Consider the following 11,281-nt stretch of genomic DNA (forward strand, 5'->3'; position numbering starts at 1 on the left):
CCCGCTCAAAGCTGGGACGTGCCCAAGTTCTCAAAAAAATAAATAAAATTAAAAAGCAGAGTCGGGAGGGTTGGGATGAGTGGCTTCCAGGGTAAAGAAGGTGCCTGACTGCAGGTCTTGGTAGAGGAGCTGCGTGGAAATGAAGAAAAGCTGAGGCATCTGTGGCTCCCGGCTGACTGTCCCACTCTTGGGAGAGAAAAAGGAAGAGACAAGGAAGAAAAAGACCTCCACGCTGCTCTTTGGAACTGGGCTCTGCACACCTCTGCAGCGGTTGTCTGTCGCCTTCGCACACGTCTGTGTGTTTGCGGAACTCCCCACTCCGGGTCCTGGTTGGGGACCAGCTCTCTGTATGGAAGCCAGAAGCACACCCCACCCCTGGCCGCCAAAGCTTTCCCAGCCTCCTTGCTGCCAAAGCTCAAGCCCGTGACCTCATTCTGTTGACCCGACTCACCCACATGAAACTTTGAACCTTTGCATTGAAAGGAAATGACGCAACATAGCCAACACTGCCTGGAGCCCCTTCCAGCAAGGGTGCAGGAGCCGCCGCGCCCAGCTTCCGGAAGAGCTGGGGCTAAGGTTCTGGGACATCCGGTACCTGGTGCTGGCAGTGACATAGTGCTGACGGCAGTGTCATCGCCCTGCAGTGACGGCCTCGGGGCTCTCCCAGCCCCGTCAGTTCTGAGAAGCGACTTGGGGGGTTGTTCCTGGCTGGGGGACCTCCAGGCCAGGAGCTCTGGCCTAGCGATCCCGCAAATTTCCCAACACCATTTAATACATCTCCATTTTACCCAAATAAGCCAGAGCTAGTTTCTGTGTTTGCAAGATGGAAGCCAGGCCTGAATCAGAAGACTGTGTGTGTTTGGTCCGAGGAGGGACATGAAGGGACAGTAACTGCTCCAAGCCACCGTGGACATGTCACCTCGTGGAGACCTAGTAACACTGGTTATCAGCATCAACGGAGAAGACCTCTCTCCCCACGTCACCCCTCCCGCCTCCACAAGAAACAGTAAAACAAACTCCTGAGATGCATCTGCAGGATGACTCAGAAGCCTCAGGTTCGGCAAGCCCAGAGGAAGCTAACGTCCCCTTCCCCACAGCGGCCTTTCGCCAGTCTGAGGGGCCTCAGCGCCGCCTGGTCCCATACCCCCCAGTGGGGTGGGCACTTTCACAGTACACCCCTGCGAATAGCATCTGAACTCCAGGGACGGGAGCCCCGTAGCACTCAGTGTGGATGGTGTCCCTGCAGTTGTACAACGCAAGACGGTGGCCCTGGCTGTCATGGGGCAGCAGAGAAGGGAGTCCTGATTTAAGACCCACAGGGCTCTGGGAACCATACACTATCTGGGAGGGAGTATGCAAGGACTTTTCTATAGTCAGAGCGTTCTGGCCTCCCAGCACGCACATCCCTGTGTCCCGCCCCAGATGTCACAGTCTTTCTGAGAGACTCCTTGCCTCCCTTGGCCTGGACCCCTACTCCCTACACACACCCCTTCCCTTAATGCCTTCTCCTGCGTTGGAATGTCCACATGTGAGCGTCTGTCTCGGGGGGGCTAGTGGACAAATGGTGTGTGGGTGTGTGTGTGTGTGTGGGTGTGAGCCCACCCATGCTGGAGAAGCACAAGCCCTATCTCTCTGGAGGCTGCCTGGGCCTGAGATGCTATCAGCAGCTCCTCACCCTTGCTCCACTGAAGCCAACATAAACAGAGCCACAGAGCCTCCCCCAAGCCGGGCCGCCCTAGAATGCCCACGTCTCCTTCCCACCCTCTTGGGCAGCTACCCATGGAGCCAAGAGCCAGGTATCAGGCTTCAGCTGGCTGGACTCCCAGCAGCCCCTGCTGGTCTGCCCTGGGCCTGCAGTGCAGCCTGGGCAGGGGGCCTCAGAGCTCAGCGCATTAGTGTCCCCCCAGCCACCCTCCCCACCGGCCCCAGGGTGCTGGCTTGGCAGAGAAGCAGGGTGCGTGGATGGGGGTGCCCTGACTCACTGCACTCCCCAAGACCTCCAAGTCTGCCCCAGGATCCTTTCCATGAAGCAACGGGAAACCGGAGCGTTCGGGCCAGAAACAGAACATTTTGAACAATTTGAGGGGAAAAAATTATTCAGACCAATTTCAAGACATCTGAGAGCTCCAGGGGAAAATCACAGCCACCTCTTCAGGCACTATTGTGTGTTCGCGCCAAACCCCAAACAGCTTGGACTGAAGTAGCACAAAGGCTGCGAGTCCTCACGTCCCTCCAGCTGGGAACTGGCCTGACTCCCGGGCCTCTGGTCTTCTGGGCCACTGGGCTTGCCCCTTCCTCCATGACTCCACTTTTCTGGAGGCCCATGGCGCATGGCTGAAGCTAAAGCTCCTGGTACAACCCACCAGCTGGAGTCATCTTCCTGTCCTTTAGAACTCAGCTCAGACATGCTTCCTCCTCAAAGCTCTCCCGGCTCTCTGAGGCAGCGAGCCCTGATGTATCAACTGAGCCACAGGGGCCTGAGGAGTACCTGTTATGGAGCACTTCCAGGTACCGGGCTTGGAGCTGCGAGCCACAGATAGGTCACCCCATTTAAAGGGCACCACCGCCTTACGAGTGGGTTTCATCACTCATGTCACAGATGGGGACACAGAGCCTCAGAGCTGAAGTCTCTCACCCAAAGTCACAGATAGTAGGTACTGGAGCTGGAGTTTAGAACCAGGCAGTGTGGAGCCAGAGGCTTTGCCCAAACCATTTCACACCACCTCTCCAGCAGCTGCCCAGAGAGGGGAGGGGCCAGCTCTGCTGGGGGAGAAGGAAGAGTCTGGAATGGCTTAATGGAAACTTCCACAGGGGAGCCAGGTATTAAAGGGTGCATAGACATTCACCAGGTAAAAGAGCCTTCCTTGTGAAAACCACGGCAGGTACAAAGGCCTAGAAAGGAGAAATGGCAGAGGGCCACGGCTCTGGGTTCCTGCACGTGCGGTGTAAGGGAAAGACCCGAGGGATGAGGCTGGAGAGTCAGGCCAGACTCCAGCAGCTCCACTGACCGACACCCCCTAGATACACACACACACACACACACACACACACACACACACACACACACACAAACACCGACCCATCCCAGGGACTCGGCCTGCATTCTCCAGCTGAGGAAGTACCATGGCTGTGATACAGGAGGGAGGTGGAGCACTCGGATCTGACTGGAGACCCATCCCTCACGGACCCCCGTGCAGCCCCGGCAGGGTCACTCACAGCTAGTCACCGGAGACACATGATCAACACTCAGGGTCTGACAGGACACAAAGGACACCTCTGGGAAGGCTTTAGGAGGCATGCTTTTATTTAAAATATATTGTTCAGGGCTTCCCTGGTGGCGCAGTGGTTGGGAGTCCGCCTGCCAATGCAGGGGACACAGGTTTGAGCCCTAGTCCGGGAAGATCCCACACGCTGCGGAGCGGCTGGGCCCGTGCGTCACAACTACAGAGCCTGCACTCTAGAGCCCACGAGCCACAACTACTGAGCCGTCATGCCACAACTACTGAGCCTGCGCTCTAGAGCCCACGAGCCACAACTACTGAAGCCTGCACGCCTAGGGCCCATGCTCTGCAACAAGAGAAGCCACCGCAATGAGAGGCCCGGGCACTGCAGCAAAGAGTAGCCCCCGCTCGTGGCAACTAGAGAAAGCCCGTGCGCAGCAACAAAAGACCCAACGCAGCCAAAATAAATAAATAAATAAATTTTTTAAAATTAAATAAATAAAATATATTGTTCAGTTTCTATGGCCTTTGATCATATTCAATTGGAAGACAGTGCTTTGGTTTAGTTTTAATTTTTTCCCTTTAAAAGCTCTTATACGCGCTTATAACAAAAAAAATGTTTTTTCAATCAGAAATGTATGAAGTAAGATGAAGAAGTTACCCCCCTCTCTGTTCTCATCCACTTCCCTCCCCAGAGGTCATCACTACAATAAATGTGCTCCTTCCTCCCAACACAGCCAAAAATAAATAAATTTTTAAAAATTCTGGCATACAGAAATGGTATATTTTAATAAATAAATAAATAAATGTGGTACTTCCTAAACTTATCTATTTGCAAAAACATGCACGTGGCTCTGCCCACGATTAGGAGTTTTTTCTTAAGAGCTGCACATATTCTTCTGCATCTTGCTCTTTTTCTCACACAATAATACATGGTGAATATCATTATTCACCCATTCAATAAATATTCACCGGTACTCTAACTTGTGTTCCAGGCCCCGGTCTGGGAGGCTGAGTAGGGCACAGCAGAGACTAGGCGGGAAGTCAGCCTCCTGCTGTGTAGCTTCCACAGTCCATCGGGACTGAGAAATGCAGGCAGCCTCTAGTAGCTAGAAAAGGCCAGGAAACTGATTCACCCCAGAGCCTCCAGGAAGTAACACATCACTGCTGACAACTTGATTTAGCCCGTGAGACCTGTGTCAGACTTCTGAACTATAGAGCTGTAAGATAACAAATTTGTGTTGTTTCAAGCCACCACGTTTTTGGTAATTTGTTACGGCAGTAAATAGGAGACTAATACAGGCGGGTAATCCAGGAGTTCAAGGGAGAGATGCTGGGGCTTGGTCCTGGGTGGTGAGAGACAAGCAGACAGATCAGTTTTGGTATCTTGCATTACAAAGAGAGAGGCTCATGGGGGGAGACTTGGGGATCACCTGGACGTGGACGCTGAAGGAAAGGAAGGAGTTGAAGGTGACTCAGGGTTTAAGATGGGCAGCGGGAGACGGTGGTACTTTACTCTGCACACCTTGTGAGAGCAGGATTCTGTCTCGTTCACTGCTGTGTCCCCAGCACCCATCAGAGTGCCTGGAACATAGCAGGTGCTCAGTAAATATTTGTTGAAAGAATTCATTAAGTAAATAAAGGGAGAATCTAGGAAGCTCATGTTTGGGGGGAAAGACAATGAGTTCCAAAGTCAGCGTCACATGTCCCAAGCTGCTCTGTGGGCCCCCTGCAGCCATCAGGAAGTTCTGTCAGGAGCAATGAACACATCACTGGGATGCGCAAGATGAGCCACTGCAGAGGGGCCCCCATCTGCCCTGGCCTGTGAGGCTAAGCTCAGAGGGTGCGGCCAGCCAGGGGTCCCCAAGGCAGGCAGGCAGATGGAGGCGGCTCTGTGCTGACATTACCCACTAATAGGAGGTCCTTATCACCCGGGATGGAGCCGGGTACTCTACTTAATTCAGGAGAAAGCTGCTCTCCGGGAGCCAGGTGCCAATTTGCAGCAATCACAATAAGAAACATCCTCTCTCTGGCTGATGCACGCTAACAAGGTAAAAGGGCATTGTGCAGTGGGGAGAGATCAAAAGGTTTTTTTTTCCCAAGCCCATGGTGGGCACTTAATCCGTCTTTTGCTCCCTCTCTCTCCCTCCATTACAGCCCACGGATGCACTATTTACGGGCCCTGCATCAGCTGCCTTTTCAGATATGGCACTTGCTCAAAACCGCTTCAGAAGGAAAGTGAATTAGAAACGAATTTGAGACGCAGGCAGTGGCTTTCACCGCCTCCCTGCCCGCAGGTCAGCAGCACCTTCCTGCCTGGAGGCAGGAGCCCAGGTCCACACCCTCTCAGCCCCCAGGGCGAATGACTCCGCTGTCCTCCAGACCCTGTGGACACACTGGCTCCAGCCCATGAGGCTGGCTTGGAATTAGCAAGGTGGAGGGCAGGCTGAGGGCAGGTGTGGATAAGGAGATTGAGCAGGTAATGCCACCTGGGCAAATGCAGGAAGCCAGGCTGAGGAAAAGCAGCAGATCTGGGCTGTGGATCTTGGGGGAGGGGCCATTTTGGACAGCCTGCCCTTTGTAGGACCTTCCGTAGGAGCCTTCCCACTTTTCTCAGTCCCTCCCAGCTGCAGGGAGCACAGGGCCACTGCTAGGCTAAGGGGGCTGCCTGGGCAGTACCGAGGCCCCAGGCCAGCGTCAGCTCCCTCCCTCCCTCACCGGACTCCTCCGGGAATGCAACCACCCCTCCCTGATGCACCGGCATCTTCCAGGTGTGGGAGTCCAGGGAGGGCAGAGGGAATGTGGGAATGTGGGAGTTTTCTGTCCCCGGAGTGGGAGAAAATTTCAATATGGGAGAATGTTCCATCAGAAATCCCCACCCGGTCTCCTCCTTTTACAGGTAGGAACATCTGTGAACTAAGTGACTTACCTGGAGTCCCTAAAGCCTGGCCTAGGACCTGACATTTCTGACCCACAGCCAAATGCTTTTGCCTCCATTGGATAGGTTTAAAAATCTAGGCTGAGGTTCCTGTCTGGAGGGGAAATGAGGACCCCACCCCTGCTCCAGCTCCATTTTAATCGTCATATTTATTAGGGTTTTCCCTAAAAGTTTGAAAGCAAATGAACTATTAAGTAAGGGGAGAAGCCATAGGGCCTCCATCAGACCTTCTCTCCCGACTGCCTGTGTGGGAAGCGGACTCTCAAGCAGCTTCCAATAGCCCCCGCTTCCGAGTGTTCACGCCTGTGTGATTCCCTCCCCTGAGTGTGGGCTGGACCTTGTGACTCACTTCTAACAAATAGAATATGACCAAAGTGATGGGACGTCACTCCTAGATGAGGTTACAAAAAATTCTACTTCTGCCTTGCTGGCCCTCCCTGGCCTCTCTCCACCCTCCCTCGGAAGGAAGCCAGGCGCCATGCTGGGATCTCCTGTGGGGAGGCCTCTTGGCAAGGACCTGGCATCTCTGGCCAACAGCCTGCGAGATCCTAAGGTCTGTCAACAGCCACATGCGTGAGCTGGGAAGCAGATCCTCTCCAATCGAGCCTTAAAAAGACTGCAGCCCCAGCTGGCACCCCAATCGTGTCCTTGTCAGAGACCTTGAGAATTTTCAAGGACCCAACTAAGATGCACCTGGTTTCCTGACCCATAGGAGCTGCATGGTAATAAACGTTTGTTGTTTCAAGCTGCTACGTTTTGGAGTAATTTGTAACAGTGCAGTTGATGGCTAGTACCGTGTCCTTTTTAGAAGGCCACTTTTCATGAGATGGGCAAAGCACAAAAGAGAGCAGAGGCAGCTGTGAGGTTGTCACCTGCTCGTATTGGATAAGGTCAGGAGACCTAGGCTCTGTTTGGGGCTCTGCCATCGACCCACACTTTGGCCTTGGATATGACCCTAACCATTTATGGGCCTTAGTTCCCCAACCACTGGGGAGGACTCTGGGATGCTCCAACTGCCTGTGCTTGAGAACCAGGAAAGGGAAGCTTGCAGGCCTGAGATGACTATGTACGGCATGAGGAAGGGGATATGGAAGGTGTCTGACCGTCCGCACCACTGCTTGTGCTCTTTTCCCCAAACCTGAACCCCATGGCGTGAGTCAATGGCATCAGTCTTCAGTGACACCCTCTGATCTCAGAGGCCCGGGGGGTCTCCAGATCTGGTGGGAGGACACACAAGACACTGAGGGTCCCTTGGAAGGAAGAGAGCCACGCTCCCTGCCCTCGCGGCCCCATGCCCTCTCCATGCGGCGTGTCTCCTGCCTTTGGCCCCAAGGAGCCCTGAATGGATCTCTTCCAGTCCCTTCCCCTCAAGGACCCAGATGGTCTCCAGCTCAGCCTTCCCCTGGGAGAGCACCCCTTGGGGGCCCAGGTGCCAAGAGGAGGCTCCAGAGGCAAGCCACCCCCTTGCTTTTTCCCAGGTCCCCAGCAGCAGCACGGGCCTCCCACTCTGTACCCCAGGCGGGGGCTGGGTCTCTTCTCTCTGCACCAGGCCTGGGACGGTCCCCAAGGTCCCACTTCCCTCCCTTGAGCAGCCAGAAAGCCTGGGAAAAGCCAGGCCACTTTAACACTCCTGAGGGATAAAAACAAGCCCAAATAAGGGTCCATTTCTACCACATTCCTTCAGGCTACAAGGGAATGCCAGGCCAGGGCAGTCCCCCCACGGCCGCCTCCCCTTCACCAGGGCCAGGCCAGGCCTGACGTCTCAAGGCCGGGCCGAGCTGGCAGGACTGCCCCCAGCAAGCTCTGTCATCCGTGAGTCTGTCATCTCGCTCACAGGCCCGGGGCGGGGGCTCCCGGGGGACCTCCGCTGAAGGGCCTGGACTAGTCAGAGCTCCCACAGGGGTTCCCGGAGCCCTGACAGGCTATCGTCACTCAGTTCTGCGTCACTCCAGAGGGTTCTTGCCACCTCTTAGGCTGTCGCTGATTCAGCCGCCCACTGTCTCTCAGAAGCTACTCAATCCTAAGTTAGGGTTTCTCAGCCTCAGCACTGCGGACATATGGGCTGGGAAATTCTTCCTGGGCGCGGAGGGGGCTGGCTGTCCTGTGTGTCACGGAGTGCTTAGGAAGCACCTCTGGCTTCTACCCACTAGATGTCGGTAGCACACCCCCACCCCAATGGGTTGTAACAACCCCTAATTCCTCCAGATATGACAGGTATCACCCCCAGTTGAGAATCAGTGTTCTAAATGGATTTAAAGGCCTCTGGCTGGTCTCTGATCGAGGTCTCTGGCTGCAGGGCTTTGGAGGAAGAAAGGCAGGTGGCAGAGAGGAAGGAAATCTCACTGGACCCATGATATACACACACACACCCCTCTCAGGGTCAGAGCTGATAATTGAGGCGTCCCCTAACTTGAGAGGCCAGTATTAACATCCCTGCTTTGTCAGTGAAGCTCAGAGTGGCTACATGGCTTGCCCAAGGCCACACAGCTCAGCAGAGGCAGAGATGGGCCTCCAGCCCAGGGCCATGGGCCCCCAAACCTGTGCTCTATGCCACGCTGTCCTCCCTGGTCTACAGATGAAAGACTGCATCTCCCTCACTGACCTACTTTGGGGTGCCAGGTCCCCACATTCCCCAGCTCAGGCTGGGTCTCCTGAGCCTCCTGGGCTGACTTTCCCTTCCCCGACGCTGTGCTGTCTTGATCGCGGGTGATCGATTTGCATACCGTATCGATCTCAAGGGCCTGTGTAATATGTTTGACTTGTGGCACTTTGCATAATTTTCTGATTAAGTTACTTATTTAACCTATTGACCTTTTCTTTTAATTAGAGTATCTGGGTACTGCAAATGTTGAGTAGTAATCAAGTTGTGCATTTCCCCGAGTGGAATTCACATCCTCACCACTTCCCTGCTCCTTCATGACTCCAGCTTCCTCTGCAGTGGCTCATGTTGAACCAGCTGCCCCCTCCCCACCGCTTTCCCCCAGAGGTGTGAGAGCTGCACATGTGAGGCCAGGCCTTCTCTGGCCTCTGCTGTCCAGAAGGTCCCCAGAGCTCAGGAAGGGGCCAAGACAGGGGGCAGCCTTGCTGGAATAAATATTCCCAGCTGAGTGGACAAATCAAGGCAGGGGTGTGGATCAGAGGTATGGACACTGTATCAGTTAGCTATTATGCGTAACAAACCGCCCCAAAATGTAGTAGCCTGAAACCCACCAATGGATTATTTTCTTAGGCATCTGCGTATTGGTAGGACAGTTCTGAGGATTTGCACCAGGCTCCAGTGATTTGGGCTAAGCTCACTCATCCATCTGCAGCCAGTCAGTGATCTGGGATAACTGTGGTCTTTTCTGCCTGTCTCCCATGGTCTCCAGCAGCTCACCTGGGCATGTTTTCATGGGTGATGAAGGAACAAAAGTGACAAGAGAGCAAGCCCCAACGCACAAGTGCTTGTGAAGGCTCTGCTTGCATTGCACCTATTACCAGGCCATTGGCTGAAGCAAGGCACCAGCTGAGCCCAGAGTCAAGGATATGGCAGAAAGCTCTGCCCACAAACGGAGTGAAGATCCAGGCCAGGTGAGCCTCCCCTGTCCACCTCGGAGGAAGAGGTGCCCACTTAGAGTCTCGACACAAGTGCAAAGCAAGGTGATCCTCCTGGCTCTCCCACCCTGAACACCCACCCCAAACGCCAAAGCCCAGTGTGGTGAGCCTGGGGCCCAGGGAAGGGAGGACAGGTACAGTTTGCTACAACTTCTTGTCCTGGCATCTACTTCTTAGAGGGTTTGGATTAAGATACCCTTTCAAGGGCTCTTAAAAATCTTGCAGCTCTTCTGGTTGCACTGGGGCAGGTGGAGACTGAGAGAGGCTGTCTCAGGTCCTCTGTACCCCTGACCACCACCCTCTCCCCCAGCGTGGCCACATCGTCTCCCCTCCGCCTGCACTGGCCCAGGGAACGCTGACAAGGCTCCTGCCTCCCAGGGCTCCATGCAGGATGGGGCACACGTCCCTCCTACTCTCTCCCTAAGCCTCTCTGAAAGGGCAAGAGTCAGCCCCAGGGAGGCCCCAAGACCATCTTTCAGAAACCACCGCCGCCCCCGGCATCTAAGTACCGCTTCTCCCCTCTGTGGTAGAAACTGCCCACTGTCCACCAACATCCACCCTCTGCTCCCCCCACAGTAAGAGCTTTACATTTTGTTTTATAGCTATTATAAACTATAGCTATTATATATTTTATATAAACATGTAAATATATATCATGTATTGTGCTATTATAGCATGAGATATTACTGACATACAATATGTTACATTTTGCATATATTTGTTGCATATATTTAAAGCGCATGATTTGATGGGTTTGACATGTGTACCTACCCATGAAACCACCGCTACTATCAAGACGATTATAGCCATCACCCCAAAAGTAGTTTTATGCCCATTTGCAGTCAGTCCCCTCCTTGATCCCTCCTTCCCACATCCCTCATCCCAGGCAGCCAATGATCTTTCTGTTCCTAAAGATTAGATGGCATTTTCTAAAGTTTTACATAAGTGGAATCACACAGGAGGTACTCTTTTGTCTGGCTTCTTTTGCTCATGGTAATTATTTTGAGATTCATCCCTGTTGCTGCGTGTACCAACAGTTCATTCCTTTTTATTGCCGAGTAGTAGTTCATCATGTGTTTTTTTGCTTTTTGGTTGCACCATGAGCCTTGTGGGATCTTAGTTCCCTGACCAGGGATTGAACCAGGGGCCTCAGCAGTAAAAGCGCAGAGTCCTAACCACTGGACCACCAGGGAATTCCCTCCTTCATATGGATGGACCACATTCTGTTTATCCATTCACTTCTTGATGGAGAAAGTTGAATTGTTTCCAATTCAGGTTTGGGGCAATTAAAAATAAAGTTGTTACATCCACACAAGTCTTTGTACAGACATATGTTTTCATTCTCTTGGGTAAATATATAGAAGTGGATTGTCTGGGTCATAGGGTAGGTGTATGTTTAGCCTTCTACGATACTGCCAAGCCATTTTTCTAAGTGGTTGTCATTTTACATTCCCGCAAGTGGTGTCTGAGAATTCCAGTTGCTCTACATCTTCATCAACACGTGGTATGATCAACTCTTTTATTTTTA

General features: G+C 53.2%; 1 non-coding gene across 1 annotated transcript; it reads right to left on the reverse strand.

The window, feature by feature from the left end:
• Positions 1-10,873: 10,873 nt before the first annotated feature.
• TRNAK-UUU lies at positions 10,874-10,946 on the reverse strand. The gene has a single exon. It is a non-coding gene; the product is annotated as a tRNA-Lys (tRNA).
• Between the last annotated feature and the right edge of the window lie 335 nt (positions 10,947-11,281).

This window comes from Monodon monoceros, unplaced genomic scaffold, assembly GCF_005190385.1.
Source record: "Monodon monoceros isolate NGI ecotype Baffin Bay Population unplaced genomic scaffold, NGI_Narwhal_1 Super_Scaffold_7, whole genome shotgun sequence".
Lineage (NCBI taxonomy): Eukaryota > Metazoa > Chordata > Mammalia > Artiodactyla > Monodontidae > Monodon > Monodon monoceros.